Source organism: Ahaetulla prasina, chromosome 2 (genome assembly GCF_028640845.1).
Source record: "Ahaetulla prasina isolate Xishuangbanna chromosome 2, ASM2864084v1, whole genome shotgun sequence".
NCBI lineage: Eukaryota > Metazoa > Chordata > Lepidosauria > Squamata > Colubridae > Ahaetulla > Ahaetulla prasina.
This window is the reverse complement of record NC_080540.1, coordinates 23,834,345-23,856,066: the sequence shown is the minus strand read 5'-3', so window position 1 is coordinate 23,856,066 and position 21,722 is coordinate 23,834,345. Positions and strand designations below refer to the sequence as shown.

The 21,722-nt window shown below is 43.4% G+C and overlaps 1 protein-coding gene across 1 annotated transcript in view; it reads left to right on the top strand.

Annotated features, from left to right (window-relative positions):
- The first annotated feature begins 1,519 nt into the window (after positions 1–1,519).
- Positions 1,520–21,722, top strand: part of LOC131191552 (monoacylglycerol lipase ABHD6-like) — a 38,969-nt gene continuing 18,766 nt past the window's right edge. The window contains exons 1-2 of the mRNA XM_058169807.1: positions 1,520–1,614; positions 20,074–20,287. The gene's annotated coding sequence lies outside the window, so the exon portion shown is untranslated. The remainder of the gene's footprint in view (positions 1,615–20,073; positions 20,288–21,722) is intronic.

The following is a 21,722-nucleotide window of genomic DNA, read 5'->3' as shown; positions in this document are numbered from 1 at the left end:
CCCCCAGCTCTGGCTCCATGCCCAGACAGGCTGAGGAGGAAGAAGTACCTCCAGCCCCCAGCTCTGGCTCCATGCCCAGGCAAACGGAGCAACTAGACCTCCCTCCCCACAGCATGTGAGCCTGAGGAAGGTCAATTACCAACAGCTGCAGACTGGAGTGACCCTCGCTTCAGAAGAATTGATAGGCGGCGGCGACAGAAGGAAGGGAGGGGCAGGCCTGGATAAGTGCTGAGTCATGGAGCCACACCCCATGGCCTATATAAAGGATCTGCTTTCTGGCATTCTCTGAGTCAGGCAAAGTCTAACATATCTTGCTGAAGTCACTTTCTGGTCTCCTGCCTGCCTTGAGAACTTTGCTAGGACTTTGGCAGAGCTGCAGAGGCATGTCTGATTCGGATTTCCCTGACCCGGTCGTCAGCGGAGGAGTGGGACACGACAGAGGGAAGCATGCAGCGGGGTACCTCAAGGTTCTGTCTTGGGCCCAGTGTTCTTCAACATCTTCATAAATTATCAAGATGAGGGGATAGAAGGAGAACACATCAAATGTGTAGGTGACGCCACGCTGGGGGGGGATTGGCAACACTTTGGAAGATAGACTCAAAATTCAGAAACATCTTGACAGACTTGGACGTTGGGCCACAAGATCCAAAAAGATGCAGTTCTGTGGTGAGGAAAGTAAGGTCCTGCACTTAGGTAAAAAAAAAACTCAATTAGAAAGGTGTAGAACAGGCAGCATCTGGCTCAACAGTAATAACTGTGAGAATGATCTAGATGTCCACGTGGACCACCACTTAAACATGAGCTATCAGAGTGCTGCAATTGCAAAACAAGCAAATACTGCCTTAGGCTGCCTTAGGCTGCCTCAACAGAAGGATAGCACCTAGATTTGAGGACCTGTATAGTGCACGAATCAAGAAGAGGGCCATGAAAATATTTACAGACCCCTCGCATCCTGGACATAAACTGTTTCAACTCCTACCCTCAAAACGACGCTATAGAGCACTGCACACCAGAACAACTAGACACAAGAACAGTTTTTTCCCGAAGGCCATCACTCTGCTAAACAAATAATTCCATCAACACTGTCAGACTATTTATTGAATCTGCACTACTATTAATCTTCTCATAGTTCCCATCACCAATCTCTTTCCACTTATGACTGTATGACTATAACTTGTTGCTGGCAATTCTTATGATTTATATTGATATATTGACCATCATTTGTGTTGTAAATGTTGTACCTTGATGAAGGTATCTTTTCTTTTATGTACACTGAGAGCATATGCACCAAGACAAATTCCTTGTGTGTCCAATCACACTTGGCCAATAAAAAATTCTATTCTATTCTATTCTATTTTAGATCATGAGAAATGATAGTATGCAGCACTAGTGAGGCCACATCTGGAATGCTGTGTCCAGTTCTGGTCACCACAATACAAAAAAATTGCTGACAACCAGGGGTGGGTTGCTCCCGGTTCTGTCCGGTTCTTTAGAACCAGTAGTAAAATCGGTGGGAGGCTCCGCCCACCCACCCAGACGTCATAAATGATTATCTGCAGAAGTGCGCGTGCGGGAGAGCAAAGCAAGCAGTCCCATTGCGAACCGGTAGTAAAGGTAAGTAGAACCCACCCCTGCTGACAACCTAGAAAGAGTGCAGAGAAGAACAACAAAGATGTTGATTGATCTAAAGACTAAATCATACAATGAATGGTAAAGGGCCTCTGGTGGCTCAGCAGACTAAGTCTGTCTGTTATTAACACAGCTGCTTGCAATTACTGCAAGTTCGAGTCCCACCAGGCCCAAGGTTGACTCAGCCTTCCATCCTTTATAAGGTAGGTAAAATGAGGACCCAGATTGTTGGGAGCAATAAAAGTTGACTTTGTATATAATATACAAATGGATGAAGACTATTGCTTGACATAGTGTAGCCGCCCTGAGTCTTCGGAGAAGGGCGGGATATAAATCCAAAAAAAAAAAAAAGGGAACTAGGTATGCCTAACCCAGTGGTGGAATTCAAATTTTTTACTACCAGTTCTATCGGCATGGCTTGGCGGGCATGGCTTGGTGGGCGTGGCAGGGGAAGGATACTGCAAAATCTCCATTCCCACCCCACTCCAGGGGAAGGATATTGCAAAATCTCCATTCCCACCCCACTCCAGGGGAAGGATATTGCAAAAATCTCCATTCCAACCCCACTCCAGGGGAAGGATATTGCAAAATCTCCATTCCAACCCCACTCTGGGGCCAACTAGAGGTGGTATTTGCCGATTCTCTGAACTACTCAAAATTTCCACTACTGGTTCTCTAGAACCTGTCAGAACCTGCTGAATTTCACCCCTGGTCTAATCTAACAAAGAGAAGGAGTAGGGGTGACATGATAGCTGTTTTCCAGTACTTGAGGGGCTGTCACAGAGAAGAGAAAGTTGCAAATCACTTGAGGACAGGACAAGAAGCAATGGGTGAAACTCTTTTTTTTTTTTTTATTCAAAAAGTTTTACAAAAAAATTTTCCCCCCTTTCCCCCCAACCCCTTTCCCTTCACAAACCCCCTCCCCCTCCCCCCCTGGCTTCCCGGAACAAACACAAGGTATAGTTAAAAATAAAACAAACATATGCTAAAAATTTTTTCCCAAAACTATTATACCAATTCTCCCTCTCTAGCTCTGACTTCCTCCTTACATAACCAAATCCTTCAAAAAATTAACAATAAACAATAATAAAATATATAAATCAGTAGAACAAATTAATCCTAAAATATTTAAAACCAGCTAAAACGTAAAAATCCAATCCAATTCAGAGAATATCTCCCTTATAGCTTCTATAACCATATAACCATATAATTCTTTCGGGGACACAAATATTTTTGTCTATTAATATTTTAAAAAAACCTTGTTTCAAAAATAATACTATTGTCTCTTGCCATTTTTTTTGGTGCATTAATCTCTGTCTTTCCTTCATTGCTCCTTTTAAAAAGTCAATCACAATATTTCCTAGTAATTCCTTATGTCCAGAAATCCAAAAATTACTGCCGTATGTTCCATCAGTCCAAAAAGAGAACTCTTGGGAAACATTAAGCTTGTGAGTCTTTTCCATTTGAGGGACAATCTCCTGTAGCACAAATTCAGGCAGCTCATCCAAACTATTTAAAGAAAACTTCTTTAGATCACCTTGTTTCTTCACGATCAAATCTTCATATTTATCCACTTTTATTTGTATATCCTCCATTCCATTTTCCGAATAATTGCACTGGTTAATTTGCTCCAAACTCTCATCCAAAACGTCCCCATTTTTTATCAATTTGTATTGTTGAATAATTAAATACATTCTTTCTGTGTAGTCCTGTATAACGTCCGAACCCATTCTTCTGAAAGAACCTCCATAACAAAATTCCTGCTGAGAATCCCCTTGTAACGTACTTAAACAGCGTAATATAATCCAACAGTCCACAGTCAAACACAATAAGATAAAATCTCCATTCAGTTTCGATTCAACAGCAAAGCTCCCTTTGATGTATCGCTCTGCTTTCAGTTTCTCTAAAACGAAACTGAAGGGGGGGAGGAAGTCAGAAAATCAAAAATACTTGCAAACCAATAATTGCTCCTCACATTCGTTCCGCCTGCTTTTCGTATCCACAAAAAAAATCAATTGCTAGCAGAAGTGGACATCTTCCTCTTTTCCTGCTTTTTCAGGAGCGCAGAGAATACTGGAGGTGGGGGAGGGGTAAATAAGGGGATTCACCGTTCAGGACTTTGTATTACAAAAACAAAGCCCCTAGGGGAATCTACCCAATTCCTCCCCCTTGCTCTGTCTCTCTCTTTCAACCAGAGAGAGAAATGAAGCCGGGATCAGTTGTTAAATCCGGCTTTTACGGTATTCAATGCGGAGTGCCATAAATTGGCACCCAGCGAGAAAGATGGCGCCACCCAGAAGCCAAGGGAAAATTTTTATCAATGGGTGAAACTCTTTAAAGAGAGATTCAACCTGGAACTAAGGAGAAATTTCCTGACAGCGATAACAATTAATTAATGGAACAACTTGCCTCCTGGATTTGAAGGTGCTCCATCACTGAAGGTTTTGAAGAAAATATTGTACATCCATTTGTCCAGAATGAGATACGTTCTCCTATCTTTATTATTATTATTATTATTATTATTATTATTATTATTATTATTATTATTATTATTATTATTATTATTATTATTATTATTATTATTTATTAGATTTTTATACCGCCCTTCTCACGAAGGACTCAGGGTGGTTTACAACCAAAAATAAGAACACAAGCAATATACAATTAAAACAGAATTAAAAAACTTATTATATAATTGGCCGAAAATTGAAAAACATTTAAAATCTAAAAACCCTTAAAATTCATCCAGAAATTTAAAATTTAAAAATTTAAAATTTGAAATTTAAGCCAGCCCCGCGCGAGTAAATAAATACGTTTTCAACTCGCGGCGAAAGGTCCGAAGATCAGGCACTTGGCACAAGCCAGGGGGAAGTTCGTTCCAGAGGGTAGGAGCCCCCACAGAGAAGGATCTTCCCCTGGGGGCTGCCAGCCGGCATTGCTTGGCGGACGGCACCCTGAGAAGTCCCTCTCTGTGTGAGCGTACAGATCGGTGGGAGGCATAATGTAACAGAAGGCGGTCCCGTAAGTACCCAGGCCCCAAGCCATGGAGCGCTTTAAAGGTAGTGACCAAAACCTTAAAGTGCACCCGAAAGACCACAGGCAGCCAGTGCAATCTGCGCAGGAGTGGTGTTACATGGGAGCCGCGTGCGGCTCCCTCTATCACCTGCGCAGCTGCATTCTGGACTAACTGAAGCCTCCAAGTGCACTTCAAGGGGAACCCCATGTAGAGAGCATTGCAATAATCCAAGCGAGAGGTAACAAGAGCATGAGTGACTGTGCATAAGGCATTCCGATCAAGGAAGGGGCGCAACTGGCGAACCAGGCGAACCTGGTGGAAAGCTCTCCTGGAGACGGCCGTCAAATGATCTTCAAACAACAGCCATGCATCCAGGAGAACACCCAAGTTGCGTACCCTTTCCATTGGGGCCAATGACTCGCCCCCAACAGTCAGCCGCGGCTGCAGCTGACTGTATCGGGGTGCCGGCATCCACAGCCACTCCGTCTTGGAGGGATTGAGCTTGAGCCTGTTTCTCCCCATCCAGACCCGTACGGCTTCCAAGCACTGGGACAGCACTTCAACAGCTTCGTTGGGGTGGCCCGAGGTAGAGAAGTACAGCTGTGTGTCATCAGCGTACAGTTGGTATCTCATTCCAAAGCCACTGATGATCTCACCCAGTGGCTTCATATAGATGTTGAACAGGAGAGGTGAGAGAATCGACCCCTGCGGCACCCCACAAGTAAGGCGCCTCGCGGTCGACCTCTGCCCCCCTGTCAACACCGTCTGCGACCGGTCAGAGAGATAGGAGGAGAACCACCGGTAAACGGTGCCTCCCACTCCCAAACCCTCCAACCGGTGCAGCAAGATACCATGGTCGATGGTATCAAAAGCCGCTGAGAGTTCTAATAGGACCAGGGCAGAGGAACAACCCCTGTCTCTGGCCCTCCAGAGATCATCCACCAACGTGACCAAAGCTGTCTCCGTACTATATCCGGGTCGGAAGCCGGACTGGAACGGGTCTAGATAGACAGCTTCATTCACGCCACCACACTCTCTACAACCTTCGCAACAAAGCGAAGGTTGGAGACCGGACGATAATTACCCAAAATAGCTGAGTCCAGGGAAGGCTTCTTGAGGAGGGGTCTCACTACCGCCTCTTTCAAGGCGGTAGGGAAAACCCCTTCCAACAAGGAAGCATTAATAATCCCCTGGAGCCAGCCTCGTGTCACCTCCTGTGTGGCCAGCACCAACCAGGAAGGGTCCAGTAAACATGTGGTGGTGTGAAGCCTCCCCAACAACCTGTCCACGTCCTCGAGTGCCACAGGGTCAAACTCATCCCAAACAATCTCGACAAGACGCGACTCCGCCCTCTCACTTGGATCATCCCAATTTCGGTCCAAACCATCCCGGAGCTGAACGATTTTATCATATAGATAACCACTAAACTCCTCGGCACGTCCCTGCAAAGGGTCATCCCACGCCTCCTGGTGAAGGAGAGAGCGGATCACCCGAAACAGGGCGGCCGGGCGGTTATCTGCCGACGCAATGAGGGTGGAAACGTAAGAACGCTTCGCCTCCCTCAATGCCACTAGGTATGCCTTAGAATAAGACCTAGCTAGTGTCCGGTCAGCTTTGGAACGACTGGACCTCCAGGTACTCCCTAGGCGTCTTCTCCGGCGTTTCATCTCCCTCAGCCCCTCGGAGAACCAAGGGGCCGGCTGAGATCTGCGCTGGGTCAGAGGCCGCAAAGGCGCGACACGGTCCAAAGCCCCAGCCGCGGCCTGTTCCCAGGCCACAACTAGTTCTTCAGCCGTGCCGTAGGCCAGATCCTCAGGGAACAGCCCAAGCTCCGTCAGGAACCTCTCAGGGTCCATCAGGCGCCTGGGACGGAACCAACGCATTGGTTCCGTCTCCCTGCGGTGGTGGGTGGCGGTCCGAAAGTCCAGGCGAAGGAGGAAATGATCTGACCATGACACAGATTCTGTTACTAAATCACCTAATTCCAGATCATTTAACCACTGTCCAGAGATATAAATCAGATCCAGTGTGCCTCCCCCAGTGTGCGTGGGGCCATCAATTAGTTGAATCAGGTCCAAAGCCGTCATGGAGGCCTGGAACTCCCGGGCCACCGTCGATGACAAGCCGGTCGATGGCAAGTTGAAATCCCCCATGACTATAAGTCTGGGGGTCTCAACCGCCACCCTGGCAAGCACCTCCAACAACTCGGGTAGGGCTGTAGTCATGCAGCAAGGAGCCAAGTACATGATCAACAAGCCCAACTGATTCCTATGACCCCACCTCACAAAAAGGGATTCACAACCGGCTATCTGAGGAACAGTGGCCTCCCTCGGCTCTAGGCCTTCCCTAATAACAACCGCCACCCCACCACCCCTACCTTGGGCTCTCGGTTGATGGAATGCTCGGAAACCTGGAGGGCACAACTCGACAAGGGGAAAAACCCCTTCCGAGTCCAACCAGGTCTCCGTAATGCCCATGAGGTCCGCGGACTCCCCCTGAATAAGGTCGCAAATCAGGGGGGCTTTATTAACCACGGACCGAGCATTGCATAACATCAACCGAAGACCCAAGCTCTGAGAATCATGGCCGTCCGGGGAACGGGTAAAGTCTAAGGGGCCGGAGCACGTGATCGCTTTTAACAGCGAGCACGTGCTCCCAAAAGTCGATACGGCCCTTTGCTTCCGCCATATCTGCCTCTCCCACGTACCGTACAGATGGAACGACCCTCTAAACAAACCCCTCCCCCTCTGCCTTCGGACCAGGTGACATAATGCCGCGAGCAAGCGCAGGGACTGGACCCCTCCCCAACGGGTTTCTCCCCCCACCTGTCTTATCCCTCCCCCCCTTAAAAAACCCTTCTTTAAAAACCTATTTAAAAACCCCCAAAGATTCTTCTTGGCCGCATGCCACCTCTCTGGGTCCCAAGACCCTTCATTAAGGTAGGCCCTCGATAACACGGAGGGCCATTCCTGCGAGGCGGGGGAACCTCGCAGTCGTAATAGCTCAATAGGCGAATATCTCATGGAAAGAATAAAAATAAAACGGCAGAAAAGGGTCCGTCCCTAATCGGTGTGGATGTTACACTTGTTCTGATAGTCCATCAAGATAGTCCATCAAGACCCGACATAAGATGGTAAAAGATTTGGGCAAATTCTTGGGCAAAGGGTTGGAGCAGAAGACCTCCAAGGTCTCTTCCAGCCTTTTTTGTTGTTGTTAGTTGCGAAGTCGTGTCTGACCCATCGTGACCCTATGGACAACATTCCTCCAGGCCTTCCTGTCCTCTACCATCCTCTGGAGTCCATTTAAACTCATGCCTACTGCTTCAGTGACTCCATCAAGCCACCTCGTTCTCTGTCGTCCTCTTCTTCTTTTGCCCTCAATCTTTCCCAGATTAGGCTCTTCTCCAGTGAGTTCTTCTTTCTCATTAGGTGGCCAAAGTATTTCAGTTTCATCTTCCAGCCTTATCATCCTCTTTTAACAACCCCATAATCCCTTGCAGGGTGGAATCCATCCAACTGAATGGAGCTGAGTGTTTACTGGCTGGATGCCCTTCCTGTCACCAATGCAGAGGATATATTCTCAGTGTGCCCAGAGACAGAAATATCTACCTCTACCTAGGATTGAACTCACAGCCTCCTGATTGTGAGGTGAGAGCTCCACCTCTAGGCCACTCATCTCTTGCAGCCCTATGATTCTATCTAATTGTTATACAGTCACATTGTGTGAAAACTTAGCTCTTTGAAGAAATCCACAATGCTGGAAAGAATGCAAGGAAAGAAAGGAAAAAAAGAGGACAGCAAGAAGAGAGATGAATGAACTCAGTTGCAATGGTGATCGGTTCACCTTTAGAAACTCTGAAGGACCAGGATGGAGACTGAATGTCTTGGTGGGGTGGGACAATCTCAATACCAACTTGGTGGCACATAATCAATGACTTACGGGACATTCATTGTATACCATATAAATATTTACCAGTCTTATTACAAGATGTCAACAGGCAGAAAGTTTAAGATGCCAATTCTTGCTGCATTTTTACCTGGCTGATGGAATTGGACTGCTTCTGTTGCTTCGGTTCTGCAGCCTTTTTTATCTGCTACCTTTTCTGGTTTAAGGTAATTCCCATTTTAGGCAAATCTCCTCCCTGTTGCCAAACTCAGAGGATAGATGTCTGGCTTGACCAAAGAAGAAAGTAGCATAATATAAGAAATTAGAAAAATATTCATGGTGGCATGGTAGAGAAAAGATAGTGATCATTTATATGTTTGCTTAAATAATTTATATAGCCACTTGTCTCAAAGCATTCGGATTAAAACAACTTTAAAAGATTAAAAATCACCATTACAAATAATAATTACAGACAAATTGTGTTACATTATTTCCCCCTTATTGTTGAATTATTGTAACCTAATAATGAGTACAATCATCAAAGATGATTAGGGCATTAGAGGCTGAAACATATGAAAAACAGTTGCAATTGGGTATATCCAGTTTAATGAAAAGAAGGACTAGGGATAATATGATAGCAGTGTTCCAATATCTAAGCGGTTGCCGCAAAGATGAGGTGGGTCAATGTATTCTTCAAAGCATCTGAAGGCAGGGCAAGAAGCAATGGATGGAAATTAATGAATTAATAAATTAATGAAAGAGAAAACCAACCTAGAATGATGGTAGCAAGGTATGCAGCAGGGCAAGGAGGGAGGTCAGGCTGCTAGATAACCCCATCCCTTTTCTGCACGTGTTATGACATCACACACAAGATCAAAGGACAATGTTGCAATGTTCTTTCATCGTTCTGACAAGAATGATGACTTCCTATGGATTTGATGCCTCCAGGCAATTGAAAGCTCTGATTTAATGCCAGTAGCTTTCTGTCAACTGAAGGAAGGACCTTAAAGCGTACAGTGGCAAAATTAATGACAGTTGTTTTAAAAAATTAAGTTAATATATGCAGCATTTTAATCTTCCTTCCTCCCTCCCTCCCTCCCTCTTCCTTCCTTCCTTCCTTCCTTCCTTCCTTTCTTTCTTTCTCTGACCAATCCCATTCCCAAATGAGAGAAAATAGAAGATTTGAAACATCCTGCTCTCAGAATATCAGGACAAAAAGAAATATCCCCCTTTGGCTTGCAGGGAAGTTGGGAAAGGTTAAAGTCAGAAACTGGACTGCAGGATGAAAGAACAGGCTCTTCTAGCATACATAGATAGGGGTGAATCCTAGGAATAGGAAGATAGAAAGCTCAGAAACCCATAAAACACCCCACTTGGGTGTGACAGAAGAAAAAAGAAAGGAGCAATGAAGGAAGACTTTGAGTTGACATTGTAGTGCTATCGGATGTGAAGAGTGGGGCTCACAAACTAGTGCCAAATCCCTTTGTTGGAGGGCCCCATAAGGAGCTAAAGTCACCAGTAGGAGTGATGAAGAGTGGAGGGGAGCCCTGCAGGTCATAGCGGCTCTCCTGCTTGACCCAGGGCTAATTCCCTCTTATCCGACATCAAAGAGGAGAGGCAGCCAAAGAAACAAAGAATGTGCTGGAACAACGTGGATGAACAGTGACTGGAACTGGATGAGGTTTTTCTTTTTTTCTTTTTACCTAAAACCTATCCTAAAGAAAATAGATTCTGGAAAAGAGACTCTTTGAAAAGTTTGTTTAAGTGGCGAACAATTACAGGTGTAATTTCCAAGTGCAGCGCAAGGAGGTGGCAGGCAAGGGAGCGCCAAGATGAAGGGCTACCCACACTGGCCTGCTTGGGTAAGCACTGTCACCCAGGCCAAAGGGAAAGCGCCGCGGGCTCTGCAGTGGCATGGCCGGGCGTGGCCCTCTCCTTGGATGGGGAGCTTCCGGCCAGCCGGCTGCCGGCAGCTTCCGCGCCTCTTGCTCCACTTCTTCACTGGCTGGAAGCGGCACCACGGCCGAGCCTCCTTCCCCCGAAATGCCGGATTCCGTGGGCTGAGTTCTCAGAGTGGTGCCAGCGGTTGGGCAGGGCAATCTGCAAAGAGAGCAGCAGGTGGCAGGTGGGAAGCCAGTGGGCTGCTTTGAAGCCCCAAGCCCTGCAGAGCTGGCACGGGAAACACACAGGCCCAGGTGGAAGGCAGCCTTTTCTGCAGCATCCCCCTCCCCTCTTTAGATCGCCCTGCAGGGATGGGCTCTGCCTTTCCAGAAATAGGGTGGGCAGTTATTATGGAGGATTGGCAGTGGGAGGGAGTGCATGGCCCTCCGGAATGTTTTTGTATGTTGTTTCTTAATAATATAACTAAAAGGATTCTCTTTTTGGATAGCACAAGAGGGAGGAAGTCCCTGAGAACTAACCCTGATAGTTGAAAGGGTGCAGCCTTGATGGGAATAAACTCAAGGGAAATGGAAATGATTCTGTTTGGAAAATCTTTGGGGGTTTAACCCTTGAACCCAGAATCAGTTATATGAACATGTGAAAAATGTTGCAAAACCAATTCTACAGCTATAGAGGATACTCCCACTTTTAAGAGTAGCAAATACTGTACCACTACATAAAAACATAAATCAGTGACGCACAGAAATAGCAATCCGTCAAAAATAGCCAGATATATAGGTAGTCCTCCACTTACAACACTTCATTTAGTGACTGTTCAAAGTTACAATGGCACTGAAAAAAGTGACTTATGACTATTTTTCACACATAAAACCATTGCAGCATCCCGATGGTCATGTGATTTGCAACCAGATGCTTGACAACTGACTCACATTTATGACAGTTGAGTGTCCCAGGGTCATATGATCCCCTTTTCCGACCATCTGACAAGCAAAGACAATGGGGGAAGCCAGATTTCACTTAACAACCGTGTTACTAATTTAAAACTGCATTGATTCACTTAACAAATGTGGAAAGAATAGTCCTAAAATGGGGCAAAACTCACTTAACAAATTTCTCACTTAACATAAATTTTGGGCTCAATTGTGGTTGTAAGTTGAGGACTACCTGTATTGTTTTCCCCTTTGTTTATCTAATTTATATCGCCACCCATCTCACACGTAAGTGTTCTGTCTCCCTCAACCACAACCAAAAAGACACGTGAGCTCACTATATTTGCCAGCAATTTATTCCTACTACAGATATCAGTTCTGGCAACGAACCTGTGATTGCCTGCCAAGTCCTCCTATCTCTTCAGTGCAACTGCGGTCTGTTGCTGGAGCAACCCGAGTTCAGAAATAAACAGAAATCCAGAAGCCAATTCCTTAGTCTCGCAATAAAGCAGCCAATGTTTCCAAAAGTCAGTTTTTGTCCGTCACGAAGCCCAATGGCAGCTCCACCCACTTTTATACCCTGTGGGGTGTGGCTCCGTGACTCAGCACTCCCTTGGTCGGCCCCTCCCTTTCCTTTGCTGTGCACGTTTCCCTCGGCGTCGCTGCCTTGCATCTAGCCAAGATTGATCCTCCTCAGCTGGCTCTTGGGGTGTTGCCAGGGAGAAGGAGGGGTCAGGGGAAAGAGGCTGTGTCAGCTCCTCCTCCACCACCTGGCCTGCCTCTGGAACCTGGAGCGGAGCCAGAGAGGAAGGTCCTGCAGAGGGAAGCCCTGTTGGCTCTTCCCCCTCACTCTCTGAGTCACTCTCTGCCAGGAGGCCAGGTTCGGGGCCCACAGACACAACAATAAGTGACTCTGGGTGAAATAAAACAAACAAAACAAAACAAAAACAATAAATATCTAAAATCATTACCAATAACATAGATTAAAAAGTTAACAAACTATAAAAATAAACTCAACAGGCAAAGGGACGTGAATAGTACTGGAGCCACTTCACCAGTTCACCCATCCCCTGGTGTCCCAAGGTCTGCTGGCATAACAAGGTCTTAAGGGACCTTCAGAAGCCTAGAAGCAATCAGGTCATCTTCACATGGAGGGGAGAACATTCCATAGTGCAGGGGCCACAACAGAAAAGGCCCACCACTAGGTTTCATCAAATGTAGCTCCCTAGATGATGGGACCTGTAACATGGCCATTCTGTTTGAGCTAGAGCGGGGATGTCAAACTCAAGGCCCAGGGGCTGGATTTAGCCCATGAGGTGATTAGATCTGGCCTGTTTCATTGAGAGCCGCATCAGGGTTGTGTTTGACCTCGGGGGGGTGGGGGGCTGGCCAGGGTGGGTGTGGCCAGCCAGACAACACTCATGTCAGGCGTGCCTGTGGTGGCCTGAGTGTTCTGCCAGCAAAACTGGGCTCCCAAGCGCTGTTTTCGGCTGGGATGCCTTCCTGCAACTCTCTGCCAGAGAAAATGGAGATGGCAAGGGCTGCCTGCGGCTCTCCCAAGCTCTGTTTTCGCTGGCAGAGGCACTGTGGTCCAGTCCTTTGCTGTTTTCAGGGTGCCGTGCAGGCCAGACCTAAGCACCCCAGGGGCCAAATCTGGCTCCTGGGCCTTGAGTTTGACACGCCTGGACTAGAAGAACTCCAAGATCCCTTCCAACTCTGTTGTTCTGTAATTCTGAATAGAAACAGTAAGTTTTGATAATTGGGTGATCCAGTGCAGGGCTATCAAACTCTCGGCCCACAGGCCAGATGCGTCACGTGTTGACCACACCCATGCCCAGTTTAGTGAAGGGGGGGAAAGCCCCAATATGTCACATGATGACGCGAATCACCCCTAGTCCAGTGGGTTAATGTCATCTCTCTAACCTCATTCTGGTTTTCTGCAAATGTTTTTTTCAGATGGGTTGAAAGACAGCCTGGCTAGCAGCTGATATCTAAGGCAGCTTGAGGAACAGCTAATAAGTATGGGGAAGGTTACACTTTAAAACATACACACCCTTCTCCTGTTTTAAAGTATAGCTGCCCACTATTGCCAATGGGCAGCTCCTGTTCAGGCTCATTCAGGTCTCCACAGAAGGGAATATCTGTACATCTGGATTGAATTGATCGCTGCCCTGATGACGTTACCTAGTTAATGAAACACCTGCAAGCAAACAACCCAGAGCATCAAGGTTTCTAGGCCACAGAAGGACCTAGTTTGCAAACAATCGGATTCTGCAACTGCCTAAAACAAAATGGCCTTAGAAAACAAAGATTAAGAATCATTCCTCAATGGCTGAGATGTGAACCCACTCCCCAGAGATTATTTGACTGTCCCACCTAGTGGCAGATTAAGGCTCACTGTTGCCCTAAGCATTGACAAATCTTGGTGCCCCCCTCCTTTGTACATACTGTACAAACTTCATTGGGGTTTTTTCTTTCTCAACTTTGTGGTGCCCCCTTTGGGCCTCGTGCCCTAAGCACGTGCTTAGTCTGCTTAATGGTTAATACACCACTGGTCCCACCAATAGAATGATCAGTGAAGCATCATTTATTGACTGGCTGATTGATTGATTGAATGAATGAGTGAGTGAGTGAGTGAATGAATCTATTCTCACGATTTTGAACAGATGCACTTTTGTACATTAATGGCACATATGACTCAGAGGAAATTGGAAAGTTAATGAAACTTTGAGAAACATGTAATTCATGTAGGTGCTAATTAAGGATAAAATAGCAATCAGTGCCACAATTTCGGTTGGTAAATTAAAAATTATAAGGTTGACTAAAATTGCTATACAGTAATTGAAAAAAAAAAGATAAATGGGTTGAAAAACAGGTTTTACAGGCATAAATAATGTTAAATAACTGGATTTTTTAAATACTCCAAATTATCTAGCTCTCAGTGTGTCTAATCTTGGATTCCTATGCTATAGGAGCTTTTTATCAGGTACGCCTGATACGCCAGTTGCGCCCCTTCCTAGACCGGGATTCCCTATGCACAGTCACTCATGCCCTCGTCACTTCCTGCCTGGACTACTGCAATGCTCTCTACATGGGGCTCCCCTTGAAGAGCACCCGGAGGCTCCAGTTGGTCCAGAATGCAGCTGCACGGATAAAGAGGGAGCAACTCGAGGCTCCCATATAACACCTATCCTGCGCAAGCTGTACTGGCTTCCTGTGGTCTTCCAGGTGCAATTCAAGGTGTTGGTTACCACCTTTAAAGCGCTCCATGGCATAGGACCGGGTTATTTACGGGACCGCCTTCTGCCACCAATAGCCTCCCATCGACCTGTGTGCTCTCATAGGGAGGGCCTCCTCAGGGTGCCGTCAGTCAAACAATATCGACTGGTGACCCCCAGTGGGAGGGCCTTCTCTGTGGGAGCACCTGCCCTCTGGAACGAGCTGCCTCCAGGGATACGACAACTCCCTGACCTCCAGACCTTTTGCCGCAAGTTGAAGATGTTTTTGTTTTACCGCGCAGGGCTGGCTTAACGTAATAGTAATTTTAATAGGGGTTTTATAGTTCTATTATGGTTTTTAAGTATTATTGTTTTTAGTTTTATTTTGGCCTATTGAATTAGATTTTTAACAGGTTTTTTAATTCTGTGCTATGCGTATAACTGTGTTTTTATCTGGCTGTGAACCGCCTGAGTCCTTCGGGAGAAGGGCGGTATAGAAATTAAATTAAACTAAAACTAAACTATATTTTGAGTTATACTTGACTAATTATTTTCTACAGTTTTGTAAACAGCCTATACATATGATTGTATATTATTATTATTTTCTAATTAATTAATTAATTAATAGTTAATTAAGTAGATCTATATCTATTTGAAAGGAGCCAGTTTGTTGTAGTGATGAAGGCATCAGGCTAGAAACTGGAACACTGAGTTCTAGTCCCACCTTAAGCATAAAGACAGCTTGTTGCCCTTGGGCCAGTCATTTTCTCTGAGCCCTAAGGAGGAAGTAATAATAAATAATAATAATAATATTGGAGTTGGAAGGGACCTTCTTCTAGTCTGGTCTTCTAGTCCAACCCCCTGCCCAGGCAGGAAACCTTACACCATTTCAGACAAATGGCTATCCAACATTTTCTTAAAAATTTCCAGTGTTGGAGCATTTACAACTTCTGCAGGCAAGTTGTTCCACTGATTAATTGTTCTAACTGTCAGGAAATTTCTCCTTAGTTCTAGGTTGCTTCTTTCCTTGATTAGTTTCCACCCATTACTTCTTGTTCTACCCTCAGGTGCTTTGGAGAACAAGAGATTGCCTCTTCTCTGTGGCAATCCCTGAGATACTGGAACACTGCTATCATGTCTCCCCTAGTCCTTCTTTTCATTAAACTAGACATACCCAGTTCCTGCAACCGTTCTTCATATGTTTTAGCCTCCAGTCCCCTAATCATCTTTGTTGCTCTTCTCTGCACTCTTTCTAGAGTCTCAACATCTTTTTTACATCGTGGCGACCAAAACTGAATGCAATATTCCAAGTGTGGCCTTACCAAGGCATTATAAAGTGGTATTAACACTTCACGTGATCTTGATTCTATCCCTCTGTTTATGCAGCCCAGAATTGTGTTGGTTTTTTTGGCAGCTGCTGCACACTGCTGGCTCATATCTAAATGGTTGTCCACTAGGACTTCAAGATCCCTCTCACAGTTACTATTACTGAGCAAGGTACCACATATCCGGTACCTGTGCACTTTGTTTTTTTGGCCTAAATGTAGAACCTTACTTTTTTCACTGTTGAATTTCATTTTGTTAGATAGTGCCCAATGTTCAAGTCTGTCTTGAACAACAATGTTCAAGTAATAGCAAACTCCTTCTGAAAAGCCTTGTCCAAAAAAACTGCAAGGACTTATCTAAGTAGTCTTTGAGAATTGGACATGACTGAAGAGTACAAACATACACACACCTCTTATACTATAAAATCAAGCTAGAAAGGCAGCATTTGAAAAGTCTCCCAATAGTTTTTAAAAAAGATGAAGACTTGCAGAATCTGTAGTCTTCTAGATCTCCAACCTTGGCAACTTTAAGACTTGTGGACTTCAACTCCCAGAGTTCCTTAGCAAAGCTGGCTGAGTTGAAATCCACAAGTCTTAAAGTTGCCAAGGTTGGAGACCCCTGTTCTTGATGGTTAATCCATACACCTCTAAATTCAGCCAGCATAGCCAAGATATCCCATCTTTTTTTATTTAAATAGAAACACAACAATACAGTCCACAGATGCCAAAAACAAACATATGAGTGGGAGTGTATAAGATCTTTTATGTAAGCCATTTTTATTCTTTCCAAACAAATATTGGAAATAAATTAGGTAAAGTGGCACAAACAGGTAAGTTGCGCCCTGAGAAATGCATGAAGTTGTTGGTAGATAAAATAAAAGATGTTTGTTCCTCTTCATTCTTTGGATAGGAATGATCCAAGAACAGACCCAGAGACACAAAGAATTCCGATTTCACTTCTAATTTGGTCTTTGTTTGCAATCTTTTGATTCAGAATGGACAGAGAAAGGAAAACAAGACAAGTAAGGGCATTCTATTACTAGTCCCCAAACAAAATTAGCTGCAATTGGAAAACAGTGCCTGGTTTTATTCATTGAAACATTGCCAAGGAAAATAAAATTAAATTTCAAGAGAAAACTGGCAGCTACTGATTCCTTTGCACTAAAGATTGGTCTCCTCCAGATCCCAAAGGTGTTTTTTTTTTAAAAACAAAAAACTACAGGAACCATTTGCACTTCAGTTTGAGATGCAGGCAACACAGACTCATCCCCAACAGCCTGTGCCTCTGTTCAGTTGTGAAGGCAGAAAACATCCTGCAGAAAGCACAGCTCCACAACGCAGTCCTTTCAGCAGTTCCAAGAAGGCTCCACACCCATTTGCACTACTCAGGTGACCCTGACCCGATGGCACAGATAAACCTCCAGGTGGCCTCAAGGACTCTCTAAAAGGATGCAAATGACCAGCTGTCTGCAAGGAATATAAATCCTTCCATTCCCCACCATCCAGTCAGAGCTGAAGAAGTTTCTTGAATGGGAAGTGAAATGTCTTCAAGGAAAAAACAAGAAAGTCGAGTTGCCCTCCTGAAAACAGCGTCTTTGGGACAACCATGATCTGGATGACTGAGAATCTCCACAGACATTATCTTCCAGAACTTTTCTTTTTATTTGTTGAAAATAGAAATGTAAAGCTTCCTATGGCAGGTTTAGCAGGGCAAGAGAATGAGAGCAAATTCATGCACGCCTGTGACTGGCTCAGAGCACACATTAAATGCATGCAGATATAAACTTTGGTCTCATCTACTACTTATCCCAATGCCCTATACTCCATTGGTTGAATGATGCTCTGGAAATACCCATAGTCCCTCCCCACTAATCTACTTAACAGAACATGGTAAAAAAATAATTATTCACTAGTTTGGAAAAACAAAGTGGCAGCTACTTTAAGAAGGAAAACATTAAACATGCTGGTTAGGAAGAATATGAGCAGTATAAATCAAAAATTTAACACACACACACACACACAAATTATATTTCAAATGTTTCCAACAAGAATTGGAGTAAATGCATTAGAGTGACAGCGACAAAGAATCAATTGCATTGGTCAAAAGTCCAAGGATTAAATTTAGAATTTTGCAAGACATGAAAGAACAAGGCGGACAGGCAATACCAAATTTCAAATGATGTTATCAAACCTGTTATTTTATAGGGATTATGGACTGAGTTGTAATACCAAATAGCTGGTTTCTTCAGATGAAGGGACCGGATACCCAGAAGGTTTTTATATAATAAAAGTAATAGAAGTGTACAGTGTGTAAGAGAATACTTCATTATAAATTACATATTAAAAGTAAACACAGAAGAAGAATAAATCTGAATATAAAGCTACTTGCCTCAACATTAACATTTTATCTTGAAGAGGAGTGTACAAAAAATAATAATCAGGAGAAGATAATTCATACAGGCTGTAAATTTTAATCTTTAACAAAATAAAGATAAGCTCTTCTCATAACTTCATCCTTGCAGTATCAGAACCATCTCACTGGTTTCAATAAGTAGCATATTCCACCAAGATTTATGAAACCAAAGTGGAATATTCAAATTTCGAAAGCTTACAGCACAGAATTCAGAATACTTATTATCTACATATTGTTATTAAAATAACATACTGAGATTGAGCAAAACAGAGACTAAATGGATGCAGAATGTACACAGGAAACTTGATATGATCAACAGGAATGCCAATTACAGATGAATATTAAAGCTACAAAATATATTGAAAAAAATGATATAAAATACTTTATTGGTGATATATTTTACCCAATGTTGTTAGATAATTCATTCTCCCAAATTGCTGAAAGTACAATAATCAGATTATATACCATTTTTTTCATACTTTTGGCTAGGTGGCTCAGTGGCTAAGACACTGAGCTTGTCGATCAGAAAGGTCGGCTGTTCGAATCCCTAGTATAGGTCTCCTGCATGAGCAGGGGGTTGGACTAGATGACCTCCAAGGTCCCTTCCAATTCTATTACTGTTACAATGTTATAATGGTCAACAATTCTGGAACATGATTTAGTACCAGATTAAACAAAACTTACATTTTCTTCTTGTCAGCTCTAGAGTTTGTTTGTTTGTTTGCTTTTTTTAAATTTTCATTATTAAATGAAATATCCAACAAAGTATATAGAATTGGGTTTTTTATATGGTAACAGTTACCAGGAAAGTTTACATGGGTACTGGAAATCACACGTAATTCCATTTTTTTTAGATGAACAGCAGAATAAATTGTAAGACATTTTCTAGAATATGGGGCATTTTTGCTGAAAACCAAAAGTAAAGTCTGTTTTTCTGCAAAAACATTGTAAATTACAATCATATCATTGCAGGATGCTACAAACAGTTGTATACACAGGCTGGGTAGCAGGGATTGGAATTTAAGTGCTTTTGCTATAGTGCTATTGCTATAAATACATACCAGTTGCCAAAAGTCCAACGTTTAATCACGTGGCCCTGGCGATGCGGTGATGGTTGTAAGTATGAAAAGTGACATTGAATGGTCACTTACCATAGAATAGAATTTTATTGGCCAAGTGTGATTGGACACACAAGGAATTTGTCTTGGTGCATATGCTCTCAGTGTACATAAAAGAAAAGATACATTCATCAAGGTACAACATTTACAACACAATTGATGGTCAGTATATCAATATAAATCATAAGGATTGCCAGCAACCAAGTTACAGTCAAACAGTCATAAGTGGAAAGAGATTGGTGATGGGAACTATGAGAAGATTAATAGTAGTGCAGATTTAGTAAATAGTTTGACAGTGTTGAGGGAATTATTTGTTTAGCAGAGTGATGGCCTTCGGGGAAAAACTGTTCTTGTGTCTAGTTGTTCTGTTGTGCAGTGCTCTATAGGTTGTAAGTCGAGGGCTACTTGTATATATCGTTTTGCTTTCTTGTATTAGTTCTCTTTTTTCACTTGTACTATCTTTTATTTTATTTTTATTTATTTATTTTTATTTTTTATTTGAATTTATATCCCGCCCTTCTCCAAAGACTCAGGGCGGCTTACATTGTGTAAGGCAATAGTCTCATCCTATTATTGTTCTATTCAAAACTTTTAATAAAATTATATTTAAAAAAATCCTTCTGATTCTTTTTGTCAAGGTGCCAGAGCGATGAAAAGGAGAGCTAATCAAGCTCCAAAAGGCAGTTTCCAAAGATTCCAGATGTGGGAGGAAGAATTGGTTTGTCCTAACACCTCCACATGAGTAAGGCAGCTTTTAAAGCCTCTTCCATCCCGCTTCAAAATGCAGATCAGCCAACAATTGCACAGAAGCACAAGGAGTGGATGGACACTCATCACACTTACTCATCTCAGGTAAGACTCTAGGGAAAAAACAGGGACTTTTCCAATTAGTTTCCAATTGTCTGTTTCTGTCTATTGTTTACAATCCTATACAAATATTGCTGGAAGGAAGTACCATGAAAGCTGAACAGGGTTTCCATATGTTGCCATAACTCAGATTTGTGAATTCAAAAAGGGAAAGGCTGAATAACCTGTTAAGACAAAGTAAATGTTATTTACCTACAGTGTATGAATAACATGAACCAACCCAATGGACATCTCTTCCTCACAGGTTTACTTTATCTGCAAGTTTTTGATTTATTTATTTTTTTGGTATCTTTTTTAAGGAAAAAGAAAGAATTTGAAATGTATTTAAATATTAGTTCAAAAAAGAAAGAATTTTTATAAGAAAAATTGCAAAAGCTAATTGAGTTGGAACCGGTATGTTAAACAGATATTTGTGTGTGTGTGTGTGTGTGTGTGTGTGTGTGTGTGTGTGTGTGTGTGTGTGTGTATGTAGGTCTTTGGTTGTTCGGGTTTTCTCCCGTGTAAAATTGAAAGTGTCTTGGCGACGTTTCGACGAAGTCTCATTCGTCATCTTCAGGCTTCAGCTTCGTGCTTCTGCTTCGCCAAGACACTTATATATAATATATATATAATACCTAACCCTAACCCTTAAAATTGCTAGAAAGTAAAATGTGCACCTGGATTGGTGATAAAACAGACACAAACCAAACTATACTACTATGCACAGAGAACTAGTGTAGTTTTCCCTTAACTTCCATAGACTTGACCCTGGAGAGAAAACACTTTGTTAGTGTTTTGTTAGAAAATGTTAGTGAGCAAATAGATGTTGTCTTTGGAGCAGTAGTGAAATGTAAAATTTGTTACTACTGGTTCTGTGGGCCTGGCTTGGTGGTGGGAGTAATGTGATTGGGTGGGCGTGGCCAACTTTTTTTTTTTTTACTTTTAAGAGCATTTTTTCTACAACCTCTTCGGCCAAAGTGGTTGTAGAAAAAATGCTTTTAAAAGGTTCTGACGATTCCAGCTGAGTTGCCTGATCGTCAGAACCTTTTAAAAGTATTTTTCTACAACTTCTTCGGCCAAAGTGGTTGTAAAAAATGCTTTTAAAAGGTTGTGATGATCAGCTAATTCAGCTGGGATTGTCAGAACCTTTTAAAAGCATTTTTTCTACAACCTCTTCAGCTGAAATGGTTGTAGAAAAAATGCTTTTAAAAAGTTCTGATGATCCCAGCTTAGCTGCACAATCATCAGAGCCTTTTTTTTTACTTTTAAAAGCATTTTTTCAGCCAAATTCTTTTAAAAGTAAAAAAAACCCCTCTGATGATCGCGCAGCTCAGCTGGGCATAGGTGGGGAAGGGGGCAGGGATTTTTGCTACCTGTTCACCGAACCACCTGCTGCATTGCTACCGGATCTGGAAATCCGGTCCGAACCAGGAGCATTTCA